The sequence below is a fragment of the Tachypleus tridentatus genome, chromosome 7, assembly GCF_004210375.1.
Source record: "Tachypleus tridentatus isolate NWPU-2018 chromosome 7, ASM421037v1, whole genome shotgun sequence".
NCBI lineage: Eukaryota > Metazoa > Arthropoda > Merostomata > Xiphosura > Limulidae > Tachypleus > Tachypleus tridentatus.
The window spans coordinates 36113694-36133068 of record NC_134831.1 but is presented as its reverse complement, the minus strand read 5'-3'; the positions used below and the strand labels follow the sequence as shown (position 1 = coordinate 36133068).

Genomic DNA, 19375 nt, shown 5'->3' with positions numbered 1-19375 from the left:
TTGGTTTTCAGGTGAGTTTACAGCCTCACTATGCAAATCCTCAGAGAGATAAACTTGGTTTGAGACCATTTTTGAATTTTGTGAAATTAATTCAGTCAGTGCAGCACATTTCAGCTTTCTACCACCATTACTGTTGCAGCTTTAAGTGGCTAAGTTTGCCCGAAAACGAATTTGTCACAAATAAACACAAATTAACTAAATTTTACAGTGCTGTAAATCAGAAACTATTAAAGATATTGATCTAATATTTGGCAATATTTCATTATATGGGTAGATGAGCATATGTGAAGGTTTTCAAGGCATTCTGAAGGGGTCACCTGGAAAATTTCCAAATTGTAGATGATTTGACATGGAATGACCCTGTACCCTCAGACTTCACCACCTTTAACTTATTACATTTGTCTCAAACATCCTGACATTTTTCTGTTTTCACACAAGATATCCAGATTTATGCAGCTTCTTTTCTGTGGCATCTTCATGTTGAATCTTGTTCGCCTCAACAACAAGTTGTAGCAGTAAAATCACATTTACATGAAATGTGACAAAAAATTATATTGACTAGATAAGACCTTGAGGGTTATATATGTTCTGTATTGTTATTCAGTATTACATTGCTGTTGTAATTTTACTGAAGATTTTCATTTTATGTACTTCTGATTTATTATACCTTGTTAAAAAAACATTTCTATCATGTCTGGACTGTGACTCACACTTTGTAAGAAAAACTGAAGTATAAATAAGCAATGTAATCTTCACTTTTGGTATACGTAATTAGAATACATTAAACATTCAAAACTTGCAATTCTGTTTATTTCTTTTTACTGTTCTTAAAATGTTAAGTTGTATATTCTTAAATGAGTAGATTTGTGGGAGTACAACAGCTCCACAGAATAAAGCACATTTATCAATAAAATTTTACACTTAGCAATATGTTAGGAATTTTCTGTTCATCCCAAAGTATAGGTCCTTATTTGTTAAGAAAGTGTCATCCATTAAGAATACAATTAACCAGTTCTTGTTTCTTTTATGGTTTTTTTTTTTTTGTATTTGAAGACTCATTATTACACAATTCAGTTCTCATCTTATGTCTCAGAAGTTTATTATGGTATTTTTAGATATTGTCTTCATTCCTGCAAATGTTTTCATATTAGGCCTATTTGTATGTGTAGGTGTTAAAACTCGTATTTTTTTACTTTTTAGAGAGTACCATTCAATATAGTATTTTGTATTTGGTGTCAGTTATTAAATATATATTTATTTTATCATTTGTCACTGATTTAGAAACATTTCATGGTAGAGGAAAGTAAGTAACAGGTGTAATGTATATGGTAGTATTTACAAAAACTTTAGATATGCATTTCAAAGGCTGTGCAAATACAATATGGAAATTATACAATGATAAAAAAGAAACCTTGTTTTTCACATGAGTATTGCCATGTGCTTTGATATGTTAATCATAGTCATACAGATATTATCAATTTGCAAACATATATTTGTGACTCATCTGGATTTTTGTGCATAACAGACTTGTATGTTTTATTAAAAGCTTGCTATGTTTCATGTACATGCATCTGATATTTTATCAAATATTCCTCTTTCAATATCAGGTCAATCGAATGGATGAGTTACATGCATGCTGGATTCAGTTGTATTTGGTCACAAATTATGGCAATTTTTGTGTATGAGAAAACCTTATACAAGTCTTTTTATGTCTTGAGAGTGTACAATAATAATAGTAAAATATCCAAGTGGGTCAAATGTAACTCAAATCCATAAGTATTGAAAAGTATTGTTAAATATATCATATTCAAATAACACATATAAATAAAAGAAGTTTTAATTTATATAGAAACAAAATATACATAAATTAATTATAATGAAGAATATTGTTAGCAAAATTTTTGTTACAGTAAACTGTTGTTCTTACATACAAGTCTTATTTTTTCTATATATTTTGGAGTGAAAACAACAGATATCCTGTATTCATATTTATGATTGGCCTTCCTGCTGCATTTTTTTTAACTTGCAGTCAGTGTTTTATTATTAAAGCCTGTGCAACAATACTGGAATTGTTTTATGCAAAAAGAATGGAATAGAACTTTTCCAACTAATGAACTGTTAATGTGACATTTATATTTCCTGAATAAATCTGAAATAAATTCCAGGTTTATCTCATTTTTATTGAAAATTAGATTTTCATTTTTTGACAATGAAGTTTTATCTTTCATCAAATTGTGAAGATTGTAGAAGATGAACCTCAGAGTGAATTGGAAAAAGTTCCACTTAGTGTTTAAAAACAGTTGTCCTGTTGAAAAATCACTTTTTAACAGATCATCCACAGGAATAATTCAAGAAAATTCAACAAATCCATAAAGTTAGTTAAGCTTAGTTTTAGAACAAGCATAGAATATCTGGTCTGTACTGTTGTGCTCTAAAGCACTCTCATGATTTGTAGAGACTCCAATGTACAAGAAATTTATATCTTACTTGAAGAAGGGATTAAACCCATGATGAAATATTGTTAGAACATCCACCCATGATCCTTCAGTACGTGCCCCACATTTTGCACCTTTAACTTGTGAGAGTCATATAAATCAATGAGGGGACTAGGAACACAAAATCCAATACCAGAATCAGGTAAAAGATCCCTGAAACACCTGCTCCTAGACCACTATTATACTCTATTTAACCTTCTGGTGCATTTTATGTTCTCTTAGTGAGAGGGGTGGGGGTGGCTATACCATATGGATAATGACCCCACTTGCGTCAACCTGAATCTCACTCAAAACATTTTGTTTTGCCATCTTCAAAAGTGTGGGAAAGGTATGTGGACAATTGAACAAATTCACAAACATGTCCCCCAATGGAACAGCGGTATGTTTGCAGAATCACACTGCTAACTACCAGGTTTGAATACCCGTGGTGGCAGAGCATTGTGTAGCTTTGTGCTTAATTCTAAACAAAAAACACATATAAATTAATACAAGACACATTTCTGCATTTAATATTCCTTAGACCATCCACAAATTTTTCTGGAGATTTATTTTACACGGCTTTAGAATAACCAAACTTTTTTAAATTGTGTGCTAATTCTGTAGTTGAGAGACAAAAGGGTTTTGGACACATACAGCTTCTTTTCCTTTGGCATTTTATATTTTACAAATTATGTCATTTTTGTGCTTGTATGAGTTTTGAAGAGGAAGAAATGTCTTGTTTTAGGTTATCAAAGATTTTTGGAAGACTAACCTCAAAACCATGTAAAATTACTCATATTTCAGAGGTAGATAAAAAGTTAGTCAGTTACAGAGAAATATATTTTAAACACAGCATAAGATGTACGATTGTGATTGTGTTTCTATTCAGTAATTATTTTCTTTCTCTATAATTTTCATCACTTGAGATCTCTGTTTCAAGACATTAGGTATGTGTGGCTATCAGATGTGTTTATTGCATAGTCATATCCAAAGTCAAATATCAAGACTTGCTTGTATTGTAATTTATTATTAAGTTCCTGACTAATTGCTAGGAAAGAGACCTTTAACTTTACTGTTGTGTATATTTCCACCTTTGTTTAATTTATTTTTGTGAATGTCATGGTGTTTTAGTGAGTCACATTTTAAATTTAATTGAACTACTTCCTTGTTATGGTGTATGGATAAGTTCATCAGACAAACGTAGTTAATAATCCAAATTTTAATAACACATGAGGTTTCAGTCCTTAATTTTATAAAGCAACATTAAAAGAAATCATGAACTTCCCTCAGTACAAGAATTGTGACTTTTCTTCTTGATATATCTTTTCTAATGTATTTACCAAACTTCTAAGAAATGTTAACTTTGAAATAAATTGCTTATGATATTATCAGTGTCAGGCAAATAATAATATTTATAGTTTTCAATTTTATATGGTTAAAGTGCTACAAAATTTGCATACATTCACACTGACTTATCAATCCTGTTTTCCAGAATTGCCATAAATTATTTCTGTGTTTAATACTGTATTTTTATATTCAATAGGAAGTAAGGTTTTAATCTATCAAATGACATAAATTGTTTTCTGTGAGAGAATTGTCTATTTTCACTTGAAATTCAAACTTTATTCCCGTGCAAACACATCAGTAAGCTGAGCCGAATTTATTAGCAACATTTATTACTACTCTTATAAAGTAGTAAAATGGATAGTTATTTGTCATTGTTTGCTTTTTGTGTATTATTATCCTGTATTTTATTAACGAAAATAAAGTATTTAGTGCAGTACTACCATTAGTGTTAGAAGGTGGGCTTCCATTTCATTGAGAATTAATGGCAGAAAAGAAAGTCTTAAGTAAGCAGGCTAGTTATTGTTTTTATTTATTTTTTACTTATTATCATAAAAATGTCTGTGGCCTAAAAATTATAAGCTTTTTAGGTTAGATTACATAAAATAAGGAATAACAAGATTTTATGAGATATGCTTGCAAGCAACACACAAGTAGCTTTATGTGATTCAGCAGGGTAATTTTATCTCCACATTTACCAAGTAAATTACAAATTTTATGGTGAGAATATCAGTTAAATATGATTCAAAAGGGCAACAAAACTTAAGTATAAACAGATGTGTACTGTTGCACATCTCAAGCTATTTAGAATAAAGAAATGTTTCATGTTACAGTCTGAAGTTATTCTAGAAAGAAAAATGTAATTTAAATATATTTTGATATTTTTATTTGTTGATTAGAAGATCAGTCAAAGGGACAACCTTATCTAAAGTTAGAGTAGAGAAAATAAGAGATAGAATATAATGCTTTGCTCATAAAAATGTTTACAACTTTGTTAAGAGATTTTAAGAGGTCGTGGAAATGAAATTTCAGAATTTTTCAGATAAATTGAAGTGCTTTCTAATTTTAACTTAATCATTTTCCACTCCAGCAGTCAACACTTTGACTCCATATGTTTATGGAGAAATAATTATTGAAAACATGTTGTTAAAAATTCAATATTTTTTCCAAAATGGCCCCTGATATCTGCTGAAATTTTTTGATATTTAGTAGAGATAAACAAAACAGAAAAAGTTATTGAATGGAAACTATAAAGGTCAATGTGGGGTCACAAACTTACTTAACCCTTTCACTATGTGCTTGGTATAACATACATGAGTTCGCCTACACATTTCCACGCATTAAGAGTTTGTGCTGTAGCCTTTTATATAGCATATGTATTTTCACATAATTTGGTATACTTTTAGTAAAGATTGCAGATTGTTTAATAAAATATTAGAAATGTGTTTGCGAAAATAAAATCTGTTTGGTTACTAGTCTGAATGTAAAGGGATTTCATGTTAGAATTAAGAGAACTACTCTCCATTCTTAACATCTCAAATATAATTTGTATAAAACATCCTAATTATATTTCAAACATTTATTGATGACGAGAGACCCAATTGAAATAAAAATGTATCTCAGAACATCTGGTATGGGTATTAACACTTATATTGAAAATTAAAGAACAACGTTTCGACCTTCCAAGATTATCTTCAGGTCAAATAGAAATTCAAACGAAAGCTTTAAGTCTCCAACGCCCTTAAAGAAAACGTAACGGAAGAAAACAACGGATAAGGGGCAATTTAGAAAAAAATTTTCGTCAAGCCATGGTTGGTTATTTCGTTTTAAAAAACGCTCTGTGGTTCATAATATTCGAATTGCAGGCAAAAGATCAAATGAAGACGTAGATGGTGCTGAAATATTTCCCATTTAATTTATAAAAATTATTGAAAAAGTTCGGTGCAAAGATAAGCAGTTTTTTCATGTTGATGAAACTGGTTTATGTTGGAAAAGTGTTTTCTAGAACTTTTCTGTCAGAAAATTAAAAAACACTCAGTCAATTTACAAAACGTCAAAAGATTGTTTGAAACTTTTGTTAATTGGAAATGCATCTGGATAGTTTAAATAAAAACTCATGCTTGTGTATCGTGCAGACGTTCCCCGGGCACTTAGTGGCTGTGCAAAGAAGACCCTTTCACTTGTTTGGCGATCAAATAAAAAAGTATGAATTACGAAAACTTTGTTTGATGACTGGTGAAAAAGCTAATTTTGTCCAACAGCTGAACATTACTGCAAAGAAAACAAACAACTTGGACTTTAAAGCTTTGTTTTTATTAGGTAATGCACCAAGCCGTCTAACGGGACATTGTGACTTTTTACGAAAATCTCAAAATTCACTTTTTTCCATTCAATAGAACATGTCCACTGCAACCAACGGATCAAGGTGTCATTGCGACGTTTAAAGCTTATTATTTTAAGCGAACATTTTCTCAAGCAAGAAAGGCTACAACTAGAGAAGCTGCACTATCTATGACTGAATTCTGGAAAAATTACCTCAGAAGTGCTGTCGAAAACATCAACGAAGCATGGTTCCAAGTTAGCAAGAGTAACACGAGAGCGACGTGGAAGCACGTTTTGCCTGATGGCGCAAGTCATTCCTTCGGCTTTGAGTCCGAAATTAGGGATGTTTCCGAAGACGTCATATAAATTGGACACACTATTTATTTCGAGTCTTTGGTCGTGGCTAATGTCCGAGAGTGCATTTACGCACATTCTCAAACTCTCGACAATGATACGCTCTTTAATTTAGACCAAGATCGGGCATATCAGAAAGAAGAAGAAAGTCCAGAGTGTAACGAAGGTGCTAGTGAAGAGCAGGAAGAATGATTTATCTTACTGGAACTTGAAACAATGTTTCGGGCAGTGGAAACTGCTACATACTTAATCATGATTCAGACCTGGAGTGCGGTTATAAAATGTCATTCGATGTTACCGAGAATTGAAATAAAGAAAAAAGAAAATGGTGCAACCAAGAAGAGATAGATTTTTTTTAATCAGTAACATTTTAATTTTTTTTTATTTTTTTCAAAATTACAAAAAATTCAAAAGTTTACAAATTAATATCGCTTTTATTTTACCTCATAACTATTTCTATTTTTCTAACTAATCAGGCTTAATTATTTCTACTATGAAAAAATCCCTTATGATACCCACGTATCGTTATTTTTCCTGTTGAAACTATTCCCCGTTCAATGCTGATTCAATCAATGCGGTTGTGTTTCCCACGCATTAACCGCCCTGTACGAGGTATTCCTGTGTATTCCATTCTGTAGTTTTGTACCTATCAAGAATAAGACTAATCACATAACGTGTTAGTTTACCGTTAGAAGCGTATAAATGCAGAGACGAATTGACATCAATAACCTCGTTTCATTCTTCGACAAGTAGCTGAAGTGTTTAGACGTGAGAAGTCATCGCTGCCATGTTGTCTTCATCGATCAGTTCAATCCTAGCGTCTCAGTTGACCCTAGAAAAAACCAAAATTCTTCAGCGAGGAGGCATGTTACTGCAACTTTCAACACTCCAGGACCATGCATATGTATGTAAACCATGGAAAGTAGATATTAACGTTCAATGCTCTCCTGCGTGAAGTTCACGTTGCTTGTATTCGATATTTATTAAGAACGTTCATTTGTCTTAACTCCTGCTGGAATTCGACATTCTCTGGAAACAACAACTTTCACGCAACTCCATGCTGCTCACAGAATTCATTCCAAGACCACGGCATTGCCAACTAACTTTGTTAAAGTTGTGACCGAAGACAAACAGGTAGCTGATTTTATACTTAAACACGGATGTATCCTACAGTATTTTCACTTTAGTGCCGAACGCCCCCAACATCGATCAACTAATCTTCAAAATGTCAAGTCCGTCAATCATAGTACTTCTATTCCAGTAAGCTTCTTATCTTCATGTATGCCAATTATCTCTGATGCAAGCAGGAATACTTTAATTAATGCTAAGAAGAAAGACAAGGATACTCCGACCTACGTAGACGTTACCTTTCAGCAGCGACTCAAACCAAAGAAGACAGCATCCTGCCAAGCTCAACCCACGCTCGTTAAGACTGCAGACGTATCAACCGCAACAAATATCAACATCACGTTCAGCAAGAAGACTCAAACTTTTACATCAAGCTGGGAATGAGATATTATATTAATGTACTTATCGTGTGAAATAAATGTTAAACATATTTATATTTATAATACTATATCTAGTCCCATGAAAACTTTCAACAATTAGAATAATGTATAGCAATAATATTCAAACCACTTCAATTTCGACATGTCTGTTGCATACGACGCTTTTCATTCAACAATAAAGTGCGTTTTTTAAAAGATATGCCTAATGGTAATATATGGTCAAATTAAGGATATCAGTGTGAAGATAAAATTGATTTTGGTTGTTATTAGTGGATATAAAAGAAAGGCCTTTTAGTGGGAATTTCTTAAAAACCACAATTGCACTGATGAAGTTAGTGAGAATCTTTAGAATCAGATTAAGATTTCAGCTCTTAATGAAACCATGAGGGAACATATGTATTGGGTAATATTAAAGTCAAACCATGATGGAACATATATATTGGGTAATATTAAAGTCAAACCATGATGGAACATATGTATTGGGTAATATTAAAGTCAAACCATGAGGGAGAAATGCTTTTTAAAACTGTTGAGCTTCATAAGGAAATAGTCAAGGAATCTTTTGAAACAATGCTATGTTAAATTTATTGTTAACTTCAAATACAGAAATTATTATGGAAATTGGAGAACGTATGGATGCGTATGCTAAGTGTTCTATCAGGTGAAATGTTCTGTTGCAAATAGAGATAAATGACAACAATATTAGGGTCATAATTTAAAATAAAAATTGAAAGGATGCGACAAGAATAATCTGTTCTGAATTGGTCAACTGAGTTATTTAGCGACACTGATCACATGTATAAACTTTTTAAAGGTAATTTCTTCAATATTCAAGATAAACATATTTCTTACAGAATGAAAATGGTAGCTACAAGGAAACAATAAGCAGGTTGACTTGCAACAGTTTAAGATATAAGATTTATTAAAATCATCATAAATTTAAGAAATTTGAATTAACTGGTATTACACGAGATTCATAAGATCAAAAAGTTGTTGAAACAAGAAATGAAAATATGAAAAAAGATTGACTGTAAATTAAAAAATTAAGAGTACAGACTATTTTAAAGCACACTAAAAGAAAAGAAAATATTGTTTTATCATACGTGGAGATGCTGTTGCATAATCGTTTGTTTTTTTTCCATATTTGCCAACGAAAATAGCAGAACTAGGGGACACAAGTATAACTTATGGACTGGTAGGAATCATCTTCAGCTAAGGCAGTTTTAATTATTTAAGAGTTTGGTTGGCCTTTGGAATGGGTTATCTTCAGACGTTGAAAAAGCAGTACATAAGAGTTCAGATAAAAAGCTTGAAAAGTGTATGAATGATAACGACTGGCTTTAATTATTTTTAAATTATTTTAATTTGGTTTTGAAGATGACACAACCGAGATTGACTAATGTTTTTCGAAAATACTATGTGAATAGAGTGTCATTGTGTGTAGGTCATACTGCACAATCTACGTTGTGAGAAAATTAATAAATTGTTAAAAATAAATATGTCCAGATTATTTTATTGTAATCATGTAACCGAAAATCATTATTGAGTTAATTTAATATTTAAGAGTTCGTTTCAATTATTCTACAGTATCATCCTTTTTCAGGATGATTTAATTGAATGGTAAGGAAAGTTAATTAACTGGTAACTTACTGATTTAAACTGATTGTATTAATTATATATTGATTATATTCAGTGAAGCTTTGTTCATAAAATTATATCTCTTTCTGGATTGATTCCTCTGTAGCAAGTCTGTCTTGAATTCTGTTTCTGTTGTTTCATCATTTGAACAATAAAATCCAGCAGACAATTTTGTATTATCTGCCTTGAATTCTGTTTCTGTTGTTTCATCATTTGAACAATAAAATCCAGCAGACAATTTTGTATTATCTGTCTTGAATTCTGTTGGTGTTATTTCATCATTTGAACAATAAAATCCAATACAACATTTTGCAATACATTTAATAAAATAAACAATACAATTTACACTTTTCTTAATTTATTAATTTACAATTTTAAACAACAAACATAACATATATAAATACACAAATTACTATTTACAATGTATTTATTTCTCCTTCCAAATTCAAAATGACCGGGTTGTGAACCGTATTTTGTCGGTATTTGTTATCATATTTCTGATTTCTTTGATGTTTTTTCGGCTGACACTAACGCTATCTATTTCTAGAATCTCGTCACCGGGATCAAGAATTCCAGTGAGTGAAATAAATGTTTCAAAATTTTGTATACGAGTAACGAAGACTCCTGAAACCATTAAAACAATAAATATATACATATATGTACACTTTGTAGTAATTTTTGCTATTTAGTGCGTCAATCTTCTTTACTAAAATTCGTCTATGAATTGCTAACTTGCTTTGTTTAACAATGTTAATGAGGTAAGACACGAATACAAAATAGCTTGAAAACATATTGTCCGAATAAGAAAAGAAAATGTTTGAATATTTAGATCGCGTTAACCAGTTAAATTCCTTCCTCTTCTCTTTTCACAACAAAAACATTCCTTAAAGTAACAACAAATCAATGAAAGACACATGGAATAGCGACTTACAACTATGTAGGCATGATAAAGCAATTTTTTCAAGACTCTGTTATAAAACTGTTGGTAATACAACGTGCTCTGAGCAAATTGGTCCTCATTGACTGTGCTCAATTCGTATATTTATTACATTACTTATCCCTCAAATTATGGACTTGTTCTTGGCTGTTAACTTCAGGAGGAAAAACAACATATTAGGTCATATCGAACAATTGTTTTTACCTATTGAAACTGTTAAATGGGCAGGATGTTGCTCTGGAATAGGCTGAAAAGGACAACGGTTTTATTGAGTAATTAACTTCTATCTTATTAATAAGTTTAAAACCTGGAACTGCTATGTGCAGTTATTCCATAGGTGGCTTTGAGTGAAGAATATCCTAAGCCATACAATAATCAATCTGTTACGACAATTCGGAGTGAATCTGTGTGTGTGCGCGTTTAATCTTAACAAAGGTCTATCTGCCCTATGCTCACCCTAACTGTTTTAAAAACTTTATTTTAAAACCATATTAAGCGCAAAGTGTAAAACCAATAAAGTTTGTTTGTGTTTGAAATTCGCACAAAGCTTCACATGAGCTATCTATGCTAGGCGTTCCTAATTTAAAATGTAATACAACAAGGAAGGCAGCTAGTCATCACCGCCCATAGCCAACTCTTGAGCTACTCTTTTACCAGCGAATAGTGGGATTGACCGTCAGTTATAACAGACCCACGGCTGAAAGGACGAGTATGTTTCGTGTGACAGGGATTCGAACTCGCAACCCTCGGATTACGATTTCAATGTGTTAACCATCGGGCCAAGTCAGGCTCAAAACTATTGAAGTGTTTTCCAATGAAGCGAAAGCAATCGTATAGCAGAGCACACAGGACAGCAACAGACTCCAAAACCAAACCTTAGGTCAACTCAGAGCAGCCTTATCCTTAACGAAATATAAACTATGACTACATGATGTGTTGTATCCTACAGATTGTATTATTATTCTCATAATTCGTGGCATGTGCACGATTCACTAACGTCACGGCAGTACAAATTGCAATGTTAAGCGTTTCTTAAATGACAACATTTCAGTGTCTAGTAACTAAGTTATAGACAGACAACACACTACCATAAAGTGGTGTAAATGATTAAAATGGGTGATCTCTCCAGGTCATCTTTTACTGTAATAATAATAATAAAAGAAACGCTATTCTGATACAAACAAGAGACTGCTTACCATTACTGTTCTTTAACTTCTTCTTAGCAATACAAAATCCGAAAGGTCTATTTTTACGCTTCACTATTTCTATAACACGTTTTTCATCCTCTTCAAACTTAATGACACGACCAGTCGGGTAATTCACAACTGGTGAGCTATCCAACTCGATTTCTTCATTATCATTACTACTGGAGTGTGTTTTGGAGAGAAAAAATGTTGTTAAAGCACAGATTGTTGTTTCCCTTTTATACATGCATAAATTAAAAAGGTGAGACATCCAATTACTGTCATGCCACGCGGATGATAGTAAGAAATAAACAGAAAAGAAACTACGACATGGTTGTTCAAAGAAGTCCAACGAAGCTGTATGATATACAAAGTCAATACAAGTTAAAGTTTAATATAAACGTATTTTAAATTAGAAATCGTAGATTACCCTAGGGACATGTTAAAATCTGTTACATTTTTCACATCACTCTTCCTTCAAACAGATCCTTTCAGAGATTAAAAGATAAATTTATACTTATTATATTCTACTTGGACGGGCCAGCAATAACTGATATTCAGTATGCAGTGTTGCGTTTCTCAGTGTCTAATATTCGAGCCACAATGCAGCTGAATACAGCCCGTAAGTTCGGTTGTGCTCGGGTTATAGTAATGGCAGTCATTCCCATTCTTCGGGTCTAACAGACGGTTAAAGTTTCTTATGGTAATGAGTAGTTGGTCAGTTGTTTAGAATTAGTAATGTTAAGTGATTCTGACTTGCCATTTAGCCCTTGTGAGCATAAAATACCCATCAATTGAAAATATCGGTATCAAGCTACTGAGAGACTTTCCAGGAGAGTTGAGAAATTAAGAACTCTCAGTTTTCAACCAGAGAATATTCGTGATGAAATGTACGAGAGTTTCATACAAAAACAAAAAGAAAACGCCTACTAAATGTCAATTGGATGTTCAAGTTATTCACCCTCTAGATATTTAGTCTCAGGTAAAATAGAGTTAAATAGTCAGTATAGCTTTCACTCGGATCAGAAAAAAATACACGAAAGGCACACAACGTTGTCCACAAAGCCACTTATCGCAAAAGCTTTAGTGTTTATCCTTCGGCTAAACTGTACACTGTGAAAAACGATTACATGGATATGTGTAGTAAGAAATGTATGTTTCTAAAAGGGCCGTAAGAAGCGATAAGTTCAGTCAGACTTTTTCGTAAAGCTATACATTACGTTGAGTATATGTAGTATGAAAATACGGTATCCTAGTTAATTCATAAAAACCTAGAACTTACGAGTCGTGACACCAGACTCTTTCCTGCTTGGTTTGATGCTTACAACAAAAAACTCTTCTAAACCCGTCCTCAATCCTCTCCTTCAATGATTTCTTCTGCGGGGCAAAGTCACTGGAATAGAAGCAATACTTACAAATAATTAATTTGTCATAGTATATTTACACAAAAGTGACTTGTATGAGAGAAGATCAATATTTATTTAAATGAATTGTGTTATATTGATAAATCAGTACCTTAATGTTAATGGTTAACAACTGAGATAAAATTGATAAATATCACGATCCACACTAAAACAATTATTGTTCAGACAGTATAACAGTATGAACAGTATTTCAATAACTACTAGATCTGTCGTGTGTCAGTGAAACTGTGGAGTCCTGGTATTATACAGAGGTGCTCGATAATAGTGGATATTGCAGATGTAATGGAGTTAACATATTCTTCTCTACTCTCATTCACAAGTTACTATAATACCCACACTAAAGTTACTTATAATGAAAAATGGTTGCAATTGTGTATAGAGAAAAACAGTAGTTGAGGTTAGTCAGATGATTATTAAACGTACATAAATATTTATATGGTGGAATAGATAACGAATTATGGCTATTTCACGGTCACATAAAACATATGTTACCAATTTGTCTGCTTGAATCAAAAATACAAGAATTAAGGTCCCAAAACAAATTATAAGTGAAAACGACTCTACAAGATGTTGACGGCAAAGATGTTATGACAGGTAGCTTTTTACTAGTTGTTGCCAAGCAGCAAAGGTGCAATGTATTGAAGAAATACATAGGTTATGTAAGTAACTATGAAACCTAATTATATCATTGGATTACATACTTTTCATTGAATTTTAAGTTAACAGTTTTTCTGCTTGATAACAGATTATAATCATCAATAGTACGCATTCTTATCAAAACACAAGTTTTATAGTGAGATAAAAACAACTAAGAACAACAATATATAATACACATGAACTGTTACATATTTACTGAGAAACTATTTTAAAATATTTTTATAATTTTAATTTTTTTCGATACTTAGTCTATTTGATTTGGTTTCTTTTAAATTTTGCGCGAAACAACACGTAGGCTGTATACACCAACCATATTTTCAGCAATTGTAGTCTAAAGGAAAGACACCAAGTCAACACCTTACACTGTCAACTATTGGGTTACTCTTAGATCAACGAATAATGAAATAGACTGTCATATTTTAATTTTCTCTTTCGACTAAATAGGTTGAATGTGTTTGGTGTGACAGGAGCTCAAAACAGCTTTCCGGGTATTGTGAGCAGAGCGTCCTGGCAACCACTTAGATAAAAGTCAGGATTTATTTGAGAATACATACCTATTGGGTATGAAAATCCCGGTAGGAACTTGAGAATACATACCTTTTGGGTATGAAAATCCCGGAAGGAACTGATTCTTCTTCTTCATTCCAGATTGTATCATTAATTGGCCAAGATTCACCTAAGTCAAGATAAAAAATACTGATTTCTACAAAATTAAATAACATCTAAACTAGTTTTGCTTTGATATCTAGAAAGGAATCTGCTATATTAAATAATTAAATTCAAAACACAATAACAGCAGCTTTTACACGAGGTAAACTATGACTTTAATAACTACATCGTATTGTCCTTTTTTTTTACGTTCGTGCAAAGATACACCAAAACTGTCTTTGCTAGCCGTCCCTAATTTAACAGTGTAAGACTAGAGGGAAGGCAGCTAGTCATCACCACCCATCGCCAACTTTTTGGCTACTCTTTTATCAACGAATAAAGGGATTGAACCTCAAATTATAGCGTCCCCACAGCTGAAAGGGCAAACATGTTTGGTACGACAGGGATTCGAGCTCGAAACTTTGGGCTTACGATTTCAATGTATTAACCACCTGGCCAAGTCGGGCTCAAAACTATTGAAGTGAAATTTTAAACGTTAAGATAAAATTGTTTCAGTTACAATGCAAAACCTGCTTCACTAAATAATTAAATTCAAAATACAATAACAACAACTTCTACACCAGGTAAATCCTGACTTTAATAACTAAATCATATAGACCTTTAATACGACATCATCATCATCAGTTCAAAACTGTTGTTATTGTAATTTTAAATTAACCGTCACGTTATTTTCTGCCGGATAATGCCATGATAATTTTGTTTCCCCTATAATTAATTAATTTAAAAATAATAAATTGAACACATAATCCTGTCATCTTTCTTTAGATTTGCACTCGGCCCGGCATAATCAAGCGTGTTAAGGCGAGCGACTCGGAATCTGAGGGTCGCGGGTTCGCATCCCCGTCGCGCTAAACGTGCTCGCCCTTTCAGCCGTGGGGGCGTTATAATGTGACGGTCAATCCCACTATTCGTTGGTAAAAGAGTAGCCCAAGAGTTGGCGGTGGGTGGTGATGACTAGCTGTTTTCCCTCTTGTCTTACACTGCTAAATTAGGGACGGCTAGCACAGATAGCCCTCGAGTAGCTTTTTGCGAAATTCAGCAGCAAACAAACAAACTAGATTTGCACTCACGACATATATTAATCATCTTGATGTTTGGTGAAGGGATTTCTGACGTGTTTTGCACCAAGAACAGATAAAATCAAAATGAATCGTCACAAATATTTTAATTTCTTGCTTTTCAAGTTCTTACTTCATGCTGTGTTGTATTCTACAGATTGTATTATCTTTCTCGTAATTCGTGGCATGTGCACGATTCACTAACGTCACGGCAGTACAAATTGCAATGTTAAGCGTTTCTTAAGTGACAACATTTTAGTGTCTAGTATCTAAGTTATAGAGAGACAACACACTACCATAAAGTGGTGTAAATGATTAAAATGGGTGATCTCTCCAGGTCATCTTTTACTGTAATAATAATAATAAAAGAAACGCTATTCTGATACAAACAAGAGACTGCTTACCATTACTGTTCTTTAACATCTTCTTAGCAATACAAAATCCATGAGGTTTATTTTTAGACTTTATTATTTCTATAGCACGTTTTTCATCCTCTTCAAATTTAATGACACTACCAGTCGTGTAATTCCAAACTGGTGAGCTATCCAACTCGATTTCTTCATTATCATTGCTACTAGAGTGTGTTTTGGAGAGAAAAAATGTTGTTAAAGCACAGATTGTTGTTTCCCTTTTATACAAGCATAAATTAAAAAGGTGAGACATCCAATTACTGTCATGCCACGCGGGTGATAGTGAGAAATAAACAAAAAAGAAACTACGACGTGGTTGTTCAAAGAAGTCCAACGAAGCTGTATGATATACAAAGTCAATACAAGTTAAAGTTTAATATAAACGTATTTTAAATTAGAAATCGTAGATTACCCTAGGGACATGTTAAAATCTGTTACATTTTTCACATCACTCTTCCTTCAAACAGATCCTTTCAGAGATTAAAAGATAAATTTATACTTATTATATTCTACTTGGACGGGCCAGCAATAACTGATATTCAGTATGCAGTGTTGCGTTTCTCAGTGTCTAATATTCGAGCCACAATGCAGCTGAATACAGCCCGTAAGTTCGGTTGTGCTCGGGTTATAGTAATGGCAGTCATTCCCATTCTTCGGGTCTAACAGACGGCTAAAGTTTCTTATGGTAATGAGTAGTTGGTCAGTTGTTTAGAATTAGGAATGTTAAGTGATTCTGTCTTGCCATTTAGCCCTTGTGAGCATAAAATACCCATCAATTGAAAATATCGGTATCAAGCTACTGAGAGACTTTCCAGGAGAGTTGAGAAATTAAGAACTCTCAGTTTTCAACCAGAGAATATTCGTGATGAAATGTACGAGAGTTTCATACAAAAACAAAAAGAAAACGCCTACTAAATGTCAATTGGATGTTCAAGTTATTCACCCTCTAGATATTTAGTCTCAGGTAAAATAGAGTTAAATAGTCAGTATAGCTTTCACTCGGATCAGAAAAAAATACACAAAAGGCACACAACGTTGTCCACAAAGCCACTTATCGCAAAGCTTTAGTGTTTATCCTTCGGCTAAACTGTACACTGTGAAAAACGATTACATGGATATGTGTAGTAAGAAATGTATGTTTCTAAAAGGGCCGTAAGAAGCGATAAGTTCAGTCAGACTTTTTTCGTAAAGCTATACATTACGTTGAGTATATGTAGTATGAAAATACGGTATCCTAGTTAATTCATAAAAACCTAGAACTTACGAGTCGTGACACCAGACTCTTATTCTTTCCTGCTTGGTTTGATGCTTACAACAAAAAAACTCTTCTAAACCCGTCCTCAATCCTCTCCTTCAATGATTTCTTCTGCGGGGCAAAGTCACTGGAATAGAAGCAATACTTACAAATAATTAATTTGTCATAGTATATTTACACAAAAGTGACTTGTATGAGAGAAGATCAATATTTATTTAAATGAATTGTGTTATATTGATAAATCAGTACCTTAATGTTAATGGTTAACAACTGAGATAAAATTGGTAAATATCACGATCCACACTAAAACAATTATTGTTCAGACAGTATAACAGTATGAACAGTATTTCAATAACTACTAGATCTGTCGTGTGTCAGTGAAACTGTGGAGTCCTGGTATTATACAGAGGTCCTCGATAATAGTGGATATTGCAGATGTAATGGAGTTAACATATTCTTCTCTACTCTCATTCACAAGTTACTATAATACCCACGTTAAAGTTACTTATAATGAAAAATGGTTGCAATTGTGTATAGAGAAAAACAGTAGTTGAGGTTTGTCAAATGATTATTAAACGTACTTGAATATTTATATGGTGGAATAGATAACGAATTATGGTTATTTCAAAGTCACATAAAACATATGTTACCAAATTTGTCTGCTTGAATCAAAAATACAAGAATTAAGGTCCCAAAACAAATTATAAGTGAAAACGACTCTACAAGATGTTGACGGCAAAGATGTTATGACAGGTAGCGTTTAACTAGTTGTAGCCAAGCAGCAAAGGTGCAATGTATTGAAGAAATACATAGGTTATGTAAGTAACTATGAAACCTAATTATATCATTGGATTACATACTTTTCATTGAATTTTAAGTTAACAGTTTTTCTGCTTGATAACAGATTATAATCATCAATAGTACGCATTCTTATCAAAACACAAGTTTTATGGTGAGATAAAAACAACTAAGAACAACAATATATAATATACATGAACTGTTACATATTTGCTGAGAAACTATTTTAAAATATTTTTATAATTTTAATTTTTTTTCGATACTTAGTCTATTTGATTTGGTTTCTTTTAAATTTTGCGCGAAACAACACGTAGGCTGTATACACCAACCATATTTTCAGCAATTGTAGTCTAAAGGAAAGACACCAAGTCAACACCTTACACTGTCAACTATTGGGTTACTCTTAGATCAACGAATAATGAAATAGACTGTCATATTTTAATTTTCCCTTTCGACTAAATAGGTTGAATGTGTTTGGTGTGACAGGAGCTCAAAACAGCTTTCTGGGTATTGTGAGCAGAGCGTCCTGGCAACCACTTAGATAAAAGTCAGGATTTATTTGAGAATACATACCTATTGGGTATGAAAATCCCGGTAGGAACTTGAGAATACATACCTTTTGGGTATGAAAATCCCGGAAGGAACTGATTCTTCTTCTTCATTCCAGATTGTATCATTGATTGGCCAAGATTCACCTAAGTCAAGATAAAAATACTGATTTCTATAAAATTAAATAACATCTAAACTAGTTTTGCTTTGATATCTAGTAAGGAATATGCTAGATTAAATAATTAAATTCAAAACACAATAACAGCAGCTTTTACACGAGGTAAACTATGACTTTAATAACTACATCGTATTGTCCTTTTCTTTTTTTACGTTCGTGCAATGATACACAAGGATAGTCTTTGATAGCCGTCCCTAATTTAGCAGTGTAAGACTAGAGGGAAGGCAGCTAGTTCATCACCACCCACCGCCAACTTTTGGGTTACTCTTTTATCAACGAATAAAGGGATTGAACCTCGCATTATAGCGTCCCCACAGCTGAAAGGGCAAACATGTTTGGCGCGACAGGGATTCGAACTCGAAACTTTGGGATTACGATTTCAATGTATTAACCACCTGGCCAAGTCGGGCTCAAAACTATTGAAGTGAAATTTTAAACGTTAAGATAAAATTGTTTCAGTTACAATGCAAAACCTGCTTCACTAAATAATTAAATTCAAAATACAATAACAACAACTTCTACACCAGGTAAATCCTGACTTTAATAACTAAATCATATGGACCTTTAATACGACATCATCATCATCAGTTCAAAACTGTTGTTATTGTAATTTTAA

At 32.7% G+C, this 19375-nt stretch overlaps 1 long non-coding RNA gene across 1 annotated transcript; it reads right to left on the bottom strand.

The window, feature by feature from the left end:
• Positions 1-13032: 13032 nt before the first annotated feature.
• Positions 13033-17357, bottom strand: LOC143257971 (uncharacterized). Its single transcript, XR_013032060.1, has 3 exons — positions 17244-17357; positions 14440-14518; positions 13033-13154 (listed from the first exon to the last, which is right to left on the bottom strand). It is a non-coding gene; the product is annotated as an uncharacterized LOC143257971 (long non-coding RNA).
• Positions 17358-19375: the final 2018 nt, after the last annotated feature.